Source organism: Saccostrea cucullata, unplaced genomic scaffold (assembly GCF_032062105.1).
Source record: "Saccostrea cucullata isolate Sc308-1 unplaced genomic scaffold, CSIRO_AGI_Scuc_v1 ctg630, whole genome shotgun sequence".
In the NCBI taxonomy this organism is placed as follows: domain Eukaryota; kingdom Metazoa; phylum Mollusca; class Bivalvia; order Ostreida; family Ostreidae; genus Saccostrea; species Saccostrea cuccullata.
The window spans coordinates 124092-138223 of NW_026929377.1; positions in this window are offsets into that span (position 1 = coordinate 124092).

Consider the following 14132-nt stretch of genomic DNA (forward strand, 5'->3'; position numbering starts at 1 on the left):
ACCATGGTGACGGCGGCAGTACCTCAACACAAATGTTCACTGTCGACCAGGGCCTGCTCATTCACCAATACAAATTTACAGAACAAGTAATTACACAAGATTTACAAACAGAGTCAAGAACTTGTCCGTATAAAACAACTTCTATTTAACATTGTTGATACTTACAGGCACTGTATTTTCCCATTGGTTGCTTGTATAAATTACCAAGAGGCTGTCATTCTTTTTATGGCTTTTAAATCATTAAAACACCTCTTACTAAGTTTCCTTGCGTGAAAAGTAATATAGAACTTAGAAAAAATAACTATCTTTGCAAGTGTTGCTTATAGATGTCTTAAATCGTTTTTTACTGAAACAAGCTTAAACCAAAATGGCATACCGAAATTGGAAAAGCCAACGATAATGTCACCTTTTAGCTTAAGGTACTTAAGCTACTTTTAACAATAACAATGCCTGTCCTAACACACACCCCATCCTCCAAACAGATCCCTTTATATACCTACCTATATAAATTAAGACTCTTCTTTAGTACTTCACAATTTATGAACCAACTATCCATCAGTAATAGGAAAAATAGAATACCAGTTAAGAATGTAAAACTATGTGAACACATGTTAATAAATTTATTTATGTATAAACGATATGCTTTTGAAAGCCACCAGTTCTCAAAATTATAATAACCTTGTTCTCCCCTGTTGCATTCTGATGGGAAATTTGTATTAGGTGCTTCCCTGACTGAAGTGAGCGAGATTTAATGTTTTATCCTACAAAAACGACAAATATATTTTATAAACTATCCAATACTGTCTAAACCTGCCCGCAATTTCCGTTAAAAAGGGTTTAAACCTAACGTCCCATTCAACCTCTCATATAAATCTTTGATTTAAAGGATTTCGCCCCTTTCGCCCTCTCCTTGACTGGGCGAATTTAAAACTGGGCGAATTCAAATTACATAGCATAATTTCTTAAACAGAACTATGAATGGGCGAATTTAAAACGGGGCAAAATGTTTGCAAGTGCAAAAGGGCGAAAATAACACTGGGCGAAAATAACCCTGTATACAGTATTTTGATCTCCTTTAGAAGAAGAGCTCCATATAAAGATATACAAAAATGATCAAATTTTAAAAAATAATGTATGAAATCTTTCTTTGTCAAGTGATAGTTGACAGCTGAAGATATCATATCCCAAAATTTAAGTTATATCTGTTGGTTAATAAAAACTAATTTGTTGACCCCATAGCATCCTTAAGGTACTGTGTATTTAGATTTATATTGCATCTTGTCAAAAGAGCAATTTAACTCCGTTAAAACAAAAACAAGAATTATGAGTAATTAAAAAAATTGCCTCGAAGAGAGTAGTTTTATCTCAGAAAAATGGTACTAGTAATTTATATCAAGCTTAGACACTTAACATTAAACCTATATTTGGTAATTAAGGAAGATACTAACTTAAACAGATCTGGTTTAAATTATTACATATCTTTGTTATGTTTACTTTAGATTGTTGAGCATATGGGATTTGATACACTGGTATTTAATGCAGAAATTAATACTTTGCCATATGCAAGTCTGATTAATTCAAACTAGGTCATTGTATGCTGATATACAGACATACAATTCTTAGTTGCCTTTATGCTAAAAAAGAACTGTATTTATTTTTATACAAATTTACTTGAGATGTATAATTCATTTCAAGAGTCTTTGTATATTTTATTTTTAAAATTTTGCCAAGAATTTTTGGTAAAACTTGATATAACTAAAATGAGAGTAAACCTGTCCAAAAGACAGCTTTGTAAAACTTATCTAATCAAACATGATAAAACATGTGCCTTATCAATTATGTAACCTTATATATAATACTATCAAATAAAAAATGGCATTTTACACAATGTATAAACATTTGAGAGTTTTTATGATTATGAAAAATTAAAGGATTTTTTGATGCAAACTCAACATCAGTCTGTTGTTTTATGTGTTTTGGTGCTAAACTACAGTATAAAATACTCTACGTTAAATTTTGGCTGTTGAATTTTGAGAGTTATGTTCTCTGAAACAGGTTGTAATGTATGACAATAACCATGCAAAGGCATGTATTTTATGGGCTTTTTAGTTGGTTTATAAGTTACTTGAGAACTATCTTAAACAATGCTTCTTATAAAATCAGTCACACATGCATGCAATTAAGGAATAACTGTCTTATTTTTCGAATTCATGAAGTGATCAATGGATTGGCTTGTGTGATAATTTGCATAAACGCCGAAGGCGTTTATGCATAAAATTATCACACAAGCCAATCCATTGATCATCTTCATGAATTCGAAAAATCTGACAGTTATTCCTTATATTTACATGCTTTGATTCCGCCAATCCACGGGCTCCAAGCCTGCTTCTCTCTAGGTATTGTCCCGCCCTGCACGTGGTTTTTTTTGGAACCACGCCAAAACATTCATGAGGAAATCAATTACATTTACAATTGGTAATTTTATCTCGGACAAAGACATTGGAAATGTAAATATGTTTAGATCAAGTTGGTGGGAAATGGACATACATGTACTCACTTATGTGTAACTAACAATGGATTGGTCTATGTACAACCTTGAATGATGAAAATAGTTAAATATCTGAGAATATAGTGTTTGGAGTATGTTGTAGGTTTGTGAGATTGAATACATTAAAGATGTGTTACAGTTGAATACTCGATTTATTTAGACATAACTCCCATTTATTACTATTAGCATGTGAGAGTGGAATGTTCCCAATTTATGACCTTTGATTTTGGAAAGAGTTATTTCCCTTTATTTAAAATTAATTTAAAAATTAATTTTAAAAATCCTATCTGGTAATTTTTTTTTGAAAACAAAACTTAAAACGGATTAGTATGCCTGACTTAATATTTCTGCGCTTGACACCCCCCCCCAAAAAAAAAGCGAATCGGGGATTGTTTACGTTTTACTCCTAAAATTAATTACTTACATTAAACCATCCCTTGACTCCCATATATATTTTATTCCTGTTATCTATAACTCAAATTATACCATATTGTGTAATTCATACAATCAGTCGACGTTTGATCTTAACAAAAATCTCGGGCCAAATCCAAAGAAAAATTACACCATTGATCGACACGTCTAATTTGGCTTGAAATTACAAATCTTGATAGTTACCCTTGAAATCAAACTTATTTCATTTCAAAAATTAAAACATTGCAACAATTCAACTTCATAAAATTTTCCATGACGTTTCGTTTTATCGATTCATCGAGAAAGGAAGAGGAGGAAACAACTAAATATTAGACAAATGGACCTAAATTATCCGAAATGATAGATTGTGACTAAGGGTGAATATAATTATATATTCTTATATCTGAAAGGACTTAAGATATCCGGAATGGAGGGACATAGCGTTACTGAATAAACTCACTTATCCTGAGGGCCATAAAACTTAGACGAGCTCACTTTTGATGTCAGTCTCACTTTTTTGAAAGGAATATATAGTGGAAAAGTGAGACTGAGATCAAAAGTGAGCTCGTCTAAGGTTTATGGCCCCCAGGCCAGACTCGTATAAGTGGTGATGTTCTTTTATAAAATTGGCACAGGAAAGTTGGCTTTTTGAAATATTTGAATAAAGATGTCAAATGACCTTTTTAGAAAACATATCCCATGGTAGGGTCAAATTTTGACTGACGTGTAAGGCTTGTATTTTTATTTTGAATTGATACTGGAAACTCGTTGATGTTTGATTATTTTGTTATGAATATCTACCATAACGAATGACAAGCACAGTCTTCCTTAGGAGTAGAGGTAGTGAAACATACATAGCATCTGATCGGTCAAATCTTATTTTATTTCAGCGAGAAACAACTGTCTACTTTAAGCATACCGGTATTAAACTTCAAGTAGTGATATATGCCAGATCATAAAAGTTTCATATTTTATTTGAATTTTGCATTTAGGTATTACAATTCCTAATCAATCACAATGAACGTCTTCATTTGGCATTTGAAAACAATCATGAAATTTCATTGGTTAAAATAGAAATGGTAAAGATAACAAACAGTATTCGATCCCAGAAGTATTTAAACGACGAAATTATGTCGATTTGTTATTTTAATGCAAATCCTTTTCCTGGAAGGACGTTTTGTTAAATGAATTAGAGTTTATATAGTGTGTATAATGACTTTGCTTAGGAAAACACTAAAATTCACCTTAAAGCAACTGGGACAAGTGCTACGGTTCCTGATATACCCAAAGCGAACCTCATGTATATTAACTGTATTGCATACTAGTATGCAGATTGCTACAACTGGACGACTCTGATTCTGCCAGCATATAGGAGCTCAGAAACTACCGCAACCACCTGGCTTTATCCGACAAACAACCACAAAACTGCTCGTATTTTGCTCTCTGCTTTCATCAGATGTTGAACAAAATCATTTTTCAGAACGATGAAATGTGTGGTCATTCGAGCAATGAATTATTTGAATCGGGTGTTGTTTCGAATAGAATGCTTGTTTCGAGATCCATTATGATTGGTGGACAATCTGGCACTGTGAAGAAGGTCATGACCTTTAAGATGAGCTGGTTGAGAGAAAATTATACCGAACCTCTGCACGCCTTGTCCAGTCAGCTGGAATCTCGTGAAACTCAGCAAAGGAGGAGAGATAGCGAAGATAGCGATGATTCCTGTGTTGTTTCCTAGATTTCTTAACTTCGATACTTTTAAAATGATTGACTTCTTAATAATGGTAGCATTGGTAGAAATTTCAAATCTTCGTAATATTGAGTTAATGTATCATACTTTTTCCATACAGGGTACATGTTTAACTTGATAGAAAATGTCATTTTCTTTGATTATATAGCGAAACCTGTCCAATCCAATATACAATAGGAGACTGATTTTGCGTTGGAATAGACATGTGTCGGATTGCACAGTGTTTACTTAGGTGCAGAATCAGACATTTTTCATATGTATATGCTTTATTAAATTGTGTTGTTAAGTTAAAATTTCAATATAATACATCCTGTGTCTTAATGGTGTCAGTGCATATATAACTGAGTATTCTGATTTTTCACTGCCCTTTCAATAAAATTGCAAACGATAATCAAAGATTTTTTATGAAGAATTCAAAATCATAAATTTCATACTTGGCTATTACTATAAAAGTTGGATATATTTTTAATCTTTATTAGTTTTACATCACAATAATTCTAGATTAAAGACAGATGATACATACAAAACAAATGATGCCTAGATTGGTACATATTTTAGGATCTTTTTTTGGTTGTAAATGATCGGAATACTGTGTAATACTAAAATTCTAAAATATTAAGATTTTAACAAAAAGGATTTTTATATGTTCAAAATTTCACCTTTCTGCGACCGTCCATATTAATCTTTACAATTTTTATTTACTTTAAATCTCATAAATATTAAAATCTTTTCTGTTTAATTTATTCAATATATTATATAAAAATGATTGGAAATATAATTATTCTTAAAATTTCATTTTAAAAAAGTTTATTTATCATCTATTTATAAATGAAGGGTACACTTTTTCACTAAATTGAGGGGATACATGTAGAGGTTCGAAATAGATTAAATGTCCTTCAATAATGCTGTAAGAAAGTAAAGTTTTGAAATCAAAGATAACTATATCTTTATTAAAATGGAGGTCGGAAATGTTCAGATTCTTTGATTGATCACTAACCAAATACTTTTTAAAGTCACTCTGATTCTACACACAAGTACTCTGAAGTTTAAACTATTAAAAGAATGCTGGAGTTATGGGGAAACGATGATAGGCTTCTGTGAGTGCTGTTAAATCCATTTCATTCATATGAATGAAATATATTTCAAACAAATGATGAAGTTCCTCATTTGTTTAGTTTGCGGAGGCCTTATTTCCAACAAACTGTGGGAATGCCGATGGACACTAATTGTGCTCCTTTATCATCTTACCAGTTTTTTTTATTTCTTTTCAGTTAAATTCTATTCAAAACATAAATTATATTTTAAAAAAAAGAAATCGCTTGTTGTGCCCTTCAACTTGTCGTTTAGATATATCGACTATGAATTCATATAAAAATAGTTACTTTAATTCATATGTCGATTCGTTATCTCCGTCAGATTAAAATAATACGAATTTTTAGTGACTATTGACGACAAGTGTCATCTAACAACGAAATGGTGTGACAAACGAAATAACTTTAGCTTTTCCGTCGTCACCTTACTTTATATAATTTATAGTAATATCCCTCTATTCCCTCATATGGTGTTTTCATCTCCAAACTTATGATTACACTTACTTCACTACGCTCTGATTCCTACTTACCATTGATTTTTCTCTGCTTATCAAAAATTGAATAATTCATCTCGTGTTATGTACCTACATTGCGATAATTGTATGCTTGTTACTCCCTGGTGAGCCAATTTGCAATTAAAAATAAAGACACAGAATCCGAAACAGTTCCATGGACTATATTTCATTTAAATTTGTACTTAAAGATGTTCTTAAAAAGGTGACTTTACACATTAGCCCAATGCAAATCATGTTCATTTCATGTACTATTTTCAATATAACACGGAGAAAATTTAAAGTTTATATTTGGAAAACAATAAGGAACTAAATATTGTTGGACTTGGATTTTAAGAAAAGTTCTCTTATATGTGTAAAGGTTCAGTTGCTGCCGATCGAGAAAATATTCCGAAACTTCAATATACGTTACTTTATTTAAGCATTAACACATAAGTGATAGTAAAAGCATTGACCTGATAAAATAAGTCTTAATTCCATAGTTACCTATTTCTTAAGGTATATCTTCTGATTGTATGTAATTTTTAAAACAAGCGTATTGAAAGTATTGTTATAAGCAATATTAATCCAATGTAGTGTACATTGTGGGAATATCCATTTTTCCTGTTTCGAAGTATTCAGCAATTTGAAGTTTTGATACCTATTTTTACACGCAGTCTGCACACAGAGTAATATTGTGCAGTGAAGTGTTCTATGCGGGTCTTAAGTTATATATTAAATTAGCTGTCATGAATTCTATAATCATATTTGGAGAAGATATCGTGCAAGTCCATAAAAAAACAATTAAGCTTAAAATTAGCACTATTTTAGTAATATCTAAAAATTAACATCATAGACCCCCACATTTAATTTAGTTAATGTAATTTTCCACTCTGCTTAATTTCAGAAAAAATGTCATTACTTTCAAATGATGTTATTGCTTTTTAAATTTTTAACATAAGAAAAAATAACATTTTTTTTAGTGCAGAAAGGTCAAATAATTGACTATGCGAAGTATTTTAAAACACTATTTGTTGTCACAACTTTTGATTGGATTATTTAAGATAAATAAAAAGAGTGTGTTTGATCGAATAAATCATTTGGATAAAAATTAGAGAATGAAAACTTTTAAAAACTGATTTACAGTGCATCAAGGTCATAAAAATTGCTCAGTAGTGCTAAAAGACCCCCATATTGTGTTTTGATATTTCATTAAGCTATGTGTGTGTTTTCTAAAAATATACTTGACAAAACATTCTCAATACTTTTGATATCAGGAACCAACCTCCTTAAATTCAATTCATTTCATGTAGTTGAATTTCAAACTGTTTCCTTATTCAGAAATAAACTACTAAATACCTTATTGCTGTCGAAAAATCATCTTATATTTGCACCTCGAATCACCGAAATATGACTGAAATATTGCGGACATGGCTTTAAACAATAATTATCACTCAATCAAAGATGAAGTAACCTTAAAAGCAGGGATTACTATAGTTGAATCTTTGTATCGAAAAACATTATAACAATAGTACTGAGTGATTAGTATATTTTATTTGGCTGAATGGGCCACGTTAAATGCAGGAGCCGAGGCATCAATATACTGCCCTTGTAATGGCATCCTTAGAAAATGTGAACCCTGGACACAGATGTCCACGGCGTTAAACAATGATAATCACTCAATTACATGTAATCACTTCGAATATGTACACTTTTTCCCAACATAACTGCAATTTGTATATTTACCCTTAACATATTTTACCTGCTATAACTATAACAGATTTCTCAATATGGGTCTTAAAGGGATGTCTTGGTTGTACACTCCGGACTTCCTGACCTCGTTTTCAGCACAATAGATATTTCCTCTTGAGGCGTCCGTTCTCCTGTTAAGGCGACCCAGTTAAGGGTCTTTCGGTGAACAGATAGCTATGTTCAACTGCACCTCCTGGGTGCATTTAATTGGTTCCTCAAACATAATTGCAATGCAAGTTATTTACATCTTTAATTAACTACATTTACTAATATTTTTTTCATCTTTTCTTTTGGATTTAACAGAAAATTATATGATATGTAAATAGCAGAAGATATTTTAGAAGATTTTTGGTAAAAAAAAAATAATAACAACACAAGAATAAATATCAGTGTGTCATAGTGTGTTTAAGTTATTTTCTTGGCAATTTTCTTTGTTTTCTTGATAATGTCTAATATTTATAATATTACATGTACTTCCATGTTTCTTTTTTGTAAAATTAAAATCTTCCACAAATGCAGTTAAAATAATTTTATTATAACATATAAGGTTGTCATACAACGACAGGAGATTAATTGCATTACATGTACTTGTATTGATGAACGGAAATTTTAATTGGATATCAATTTATTGATCCATTTGAAATCTGTACCAAAAATACGCTGAAAAAAATCCTGCAGTTATCGACTGTATATTTTCTAAATGACTACATGTGCATTAGAAAACTGTTAAGGTCAGAAGACACGTTGCTCAAAAATATATAATTTTCTCCAAGAATTTGCCATTGAAATTAAGGTACTTAAACAAGTTTCCTCACAAAAAAATTAAGGTAGATTACTTGACATTTGGACAAGATACCACAGGGTGATATTTCTTATTTAATCCATATATATATGCTTTGGAAAATCATCTGAATTGCCCATATCACAATTTTTGATGTACTTCTTTTTAAAAACATATTGAAAACAATGCAGAAATCACAAGAGAATGACAAAGATGCATATTTTTAAAGCATATTTTTTATGTAATACCAAGAAATACAAAAGATATATTTGAGGAAGGTGTCATCTGACCTTAAGTTACGACTGCATGTTTACATTGAATGGCTTTTGGAACGTTGAGCATACACTTAACCGTAGTGTCCTTTTAAAAAAGCATTTGCCTTAAAGTCCACCGATTATCTTTAGAATCCACAAGCACTCGTGAAAAAGTCTTACACCTACAGAATTATCCCAGCAGGCACACAACATTGAATAAACTTTTAATCAACGTTGTTTTTCTATGTTTGATTCAACATTGATTTTATGTTAGATTTTGAAAATTTGTATCAACGTTGAAGTCTTAACATTGAATCAACATTGATAATCAACATTGATTATCAACGTTGATTATATGTTGAAAAACAGTTGATTCAACATTTATTCAATTATTTATTTTGGAAAGGGGGTGTCATATACATGTAGTAATAATACTATGACTTAAAATTTCAACCGTTATGGCACGGTTGCTAAGATGTCTTCATAATTGTTGAAGGGATAGCGACCCTCTGATAAGACAGATAACTTCCATCTAATAAGTAAGTATTATTTTCATATGCACCTCATATAATATATTAATGTGGTGGTAATAAATCGTTACTCGTTCTGTTCTCAGTGTTCAATTTCTTCATTCCATGATCTACACATAAAAATCATTTCTTAGAAAATATGCAGCGCTTTTTAGTTAAAACTATTTTCCATGTAGTTCTAATGTTATTTTTGTTTATTAAAATCAATATTTAAACTTTCTAAGGTGAAATTTATAGCAGATCAATAGAGGGTCGGGACCCCGTAAATGAAAACATACGGTATATCACCATATGAAAAATATATATATATATTGTAAACAGTAAGTGTTTAATTTCCTATCAATATTTAATTGTGTAGCCATTATTTTCACCAAAATACATTCTATGAATTGTGTAGCCATTATTTTCACCAAAATACATTCTATGAATTAATCATGTTACAAAACCCGAGCATTTATAAACGTTTTGTATTTACACATGTGGACTTAAAATAGTCCAGAACATGAAACAATTCCAAGATAAGGTGCTAATCTTATACGCTACAACTTTTGATGTACCAGATATGCATTTCGACAAATTATGTCTCTTCAATGATACTAGTACTCTTTATACATGCCGAAATGTTTTCTTTAAAGAGTATTTTTTTTATTAAATCTTGGTGTTGAGTCCTGAAAACTGTGTTATGCTTTTTTAATTTTTTTTTTTGATATCCTACTGCGTATGCTCTTAATTAGTACTTTGGCAAATTCGTACTGAATTCATATTTATCATTGAATGTGTAAAATTCCTATATTTACCATCCTTGTTAGTTATAATAGTTAGTAATGATATACGGTATTACGACTTTGTTAAGTCCGACCTCGTTATGGTCCGAAAGTGTTACATTCCGACACTATCATAGTCCAAATTATCTATCAGCGAAACATAGGATGGCCCGCTCAGCAAAGATCTGACGTTGAATTAATGTTGGCAATTCAACTCAATTTGAATTCAATGTTGATTCAACGTTAAATTTTCAACGTTGAAAAGTCAACGTTGAATCAATATTGTATCTAGATTTATCAACGTCTAAACCTAACTTCAACTAATATTCAACGTTGAAACAATGTTGTGTGCCTGCTGGGTATCTCGTATGTTAAAAAAGTCACACGTCTATATATTAATTATTTCGTATGCTGAAATAAAAAAATTGCATGTCTTCATCATCCTGTTGCATCTGATGCCATATAATGGTGTTAGAAAGTTTACATGTACCAACATTAAAATAAGATCTTCTACAGAGAAAAACTTGCATATCAGCATAATTAGTTTGCACGTTGATAAAAACGATCCGAATGTCTACATTTATGGTGCATTTTAACCTAATCTATCTTGTGTGTAGGTGGCAGATTAATGCCATCAGACTTAACAAAAGAAGAAATCCACAGGCAACTGACATTACTTATTTTTCGGTTAATAAAATATTATACATGTACCTCTGCCTAAAAATGAAAAATAAGTAACATCAGGTACCCATCTCCTAGTCCGAAGATGGCTTCTAAAGCATGCCTGCAGCAGATCCTAAAATCGCTCTATAACAGAACTCTTACATCTTTTAAAAACTAATCTAATACCAAAATGGGGATTCAGATGCCCTTTCCCAAAAAAGGACTACGGGCATGTTGATATCAAGTCATTTTGTGCATAAAATGGAAATGTTATACATATAAATAGTAAATACTCGAGTTATATGTTTAATTTAATTCATTTTTATAAACCTCTCGCAATCAATTAAGCCAGAAAATTTGTTGTTGTAGAACCATATACGAGAGGAGGTTAACTTGAACATAAATTTTCACGGCTGGAGTCTTAAGCATATATTCAACATTTCTACTTAATGTACCACCGGCAGGCATAACAAAATGCATCTAGTCCTTGTTTTGGAAAGGGAAACTTGCTACAAATTGACACATCTCTTTGAGAAAATATGCAGCGCCACCAAACAACTATTATCGCGCGTTCATTTAAAGTTAATTTGGTGAAAGACCATATATCTTGATTTCATGCACTTTTGTTTACATGGCAATTAACACTGTTTGCTGTGAAATTATAATAATTTGTTGTGCATTTTTAAGTTCGTTGTATTTTTATGTTATAGTCATCTGGCAAAAAAAGTCGTTCGTTTTGCATTTATATATGCCTTTTACTTAATGGATCGTTGGTGTAACTTTTACGAAAAATGTCTTTTGCGAAAAGGTCTGCTGATTTTGCATTATAGTCATTTGGTAAGTTTTATGGTCATTTGAAATTATAAAAATGCTTGACAGGTATATAGCACTTTTGTCCTCTTAACTTCATATATATCAGTAATTTAAAAATCATTAAATATTAAATGTTGATTAATGATTCATAATCAGAAATATTCAAATTTTAATCTCCAAGCTTGTTTCTTTCTTCACCTGTCAATATGTCACGTCTCGAATCAAGGGTGTGACAGAAGGTAGGGGTTTTATATAAAAGACCATGCACCTCTGGCCTTTAAGACTTCGAAGAGCACCGATTTAAGGTAAATCAAAATTAAATTAATTAAATTTTGAAAAGGGAAATGTGTTTCTCTACATATCTTAAAATTTTTTCACTTTTATAATGTTCTTTTCAAAAATGTTTCTTCGGTGTTAAAGTTTTTACTTTATTGTGAATGGTTTGAAATATTGAATACATATAAAAATGAATATTTCTTTTTTATTGACCTTAATCAATAATTTGTTTTATTAGTCATTATATAAAATTTTAGATGATGTCCATTTTCTCTGTTGTCCTGATTGTGGTAGTGGTCGCTTTTCAAGCTGGACAGTGTTTCTCGCCTGGGGGTATTGTTTACACCCGATGGGGCCGGAAGACTTGTCCAGCGACAGCATCCATTATTTATTCAGGTAAGGGTTACTATTGACAAAATCGTCCAAAGTATATACTGATCAGGTAGGAGTCATTGTTCGTAACAATTACCCACACAGACATCAACCTTGATTTATTTAGTTATGAACTACGGTTGGCAAGAATTTCCCAAAGTCAGCAAATATGATCTGTTCCGTAAGATGTGCTGTTTTCGAAAATTGCCAAAGAATGGCGAAGCATGGTATCTTGCATGTCAACACAATTATTTTGCATGTTGACATAAATAAGTATCATGTATATTTATGTTGCATGTTTACATGTGCCATCGCCACAATGATACGTCAAAAACGAATCAAACCATTTGACATTATATTTAAAATGCGTACAATTTAAATGCATTTTGAAGAAACTTATATTATTTTCTACACTCCAAGACGGAAAGGAGTGATGATTTAATAGTTAACCAACTCCGCAGATTTTAAAGTGTAACCTGCCCCACCCCAATTAAACAGTACGAGTATAATTTGGGTAGATATTAAATTAATTCCTTCAATAGAAAAAAAGGATTACTTTGAATGTATTTTAGGTTATGCTGCAGGAAGTCATTATAAGCACCCAGGAGGGGCAGTTGAACCGCTCTGCTTACCGACAAATCCAGAGTGGGAGACCCATAACACAGTGCTAGACAACTCAAGAGGACTGGTATACGGAGCTGAATACGAAGTTTACAGAGATATCGTAATGTCTGATGTCCACGACCATGATGTGCCCTGTGCTGTCTGTAGGACTCAAAACGACAAGTCTGTCTTAGTTATTCCAGGTATAGATATAATTTTTAAAGTTTACATCAATGATCTGTTCAAGGACAAACTGAGAGACATAAAACTAGAATTGTCGATACTTTCTAATGTTTCTATGAAAGTTTTGGAATTCATATTGTTTATATTTGCCGCTACTACATCAAAGTGTGACACTAACAGTTTACTTGAACTAAATATAAGTCGATAAGTCGACCTTAGTCGATAAAAAATGGGTAGCAATTGTTCCTTCGACATGAGTTCGGTACTTGAAGTGAAAGTAGCGTGTCCTTCGGATGAGACCTTAAAAACCGAGGACCCGTGTCACGGCAGGTAAAGATCCCACTACTCAGTGGACCTGAGTGCCAAATATAAGTCAAAATCTGAGCCCTTCACTGGTATATGATGACGTCTCTACACATAGTGAAAAATTCTCGAATGGGGCGTAAAACAACATACATTCAATAAATTAATCATGTCATGTTAAGCATTGTTTTCTGCAATTCAATAAGATTGAACACTTAAGAATATTATTAAGATTTTGAATAATGAAGAATGTCTTCTTCATTTTTTATTATACACCAAAGCAAGAAAATCTTGTTATGACGGATGGAAAGTAGAATTTTGGGGGTATCTGATGTCAGGAAATTTTCAACACCGTGCTGCCTCCACTTTCACCTGTATGGACGCTCAACCTGAGACTCTGCCAGGAGGACCTGGAAATGCCAACGGCTATTTATTCTATCCAGTGGAAACTCAATGCGGCAGTTTGACATGCCCACCATACAAGAATGGTACGGAATTATTGTGTGTCGTTTGTTCTGAAAACTGAGACAAAAGTGTCGATTGAATA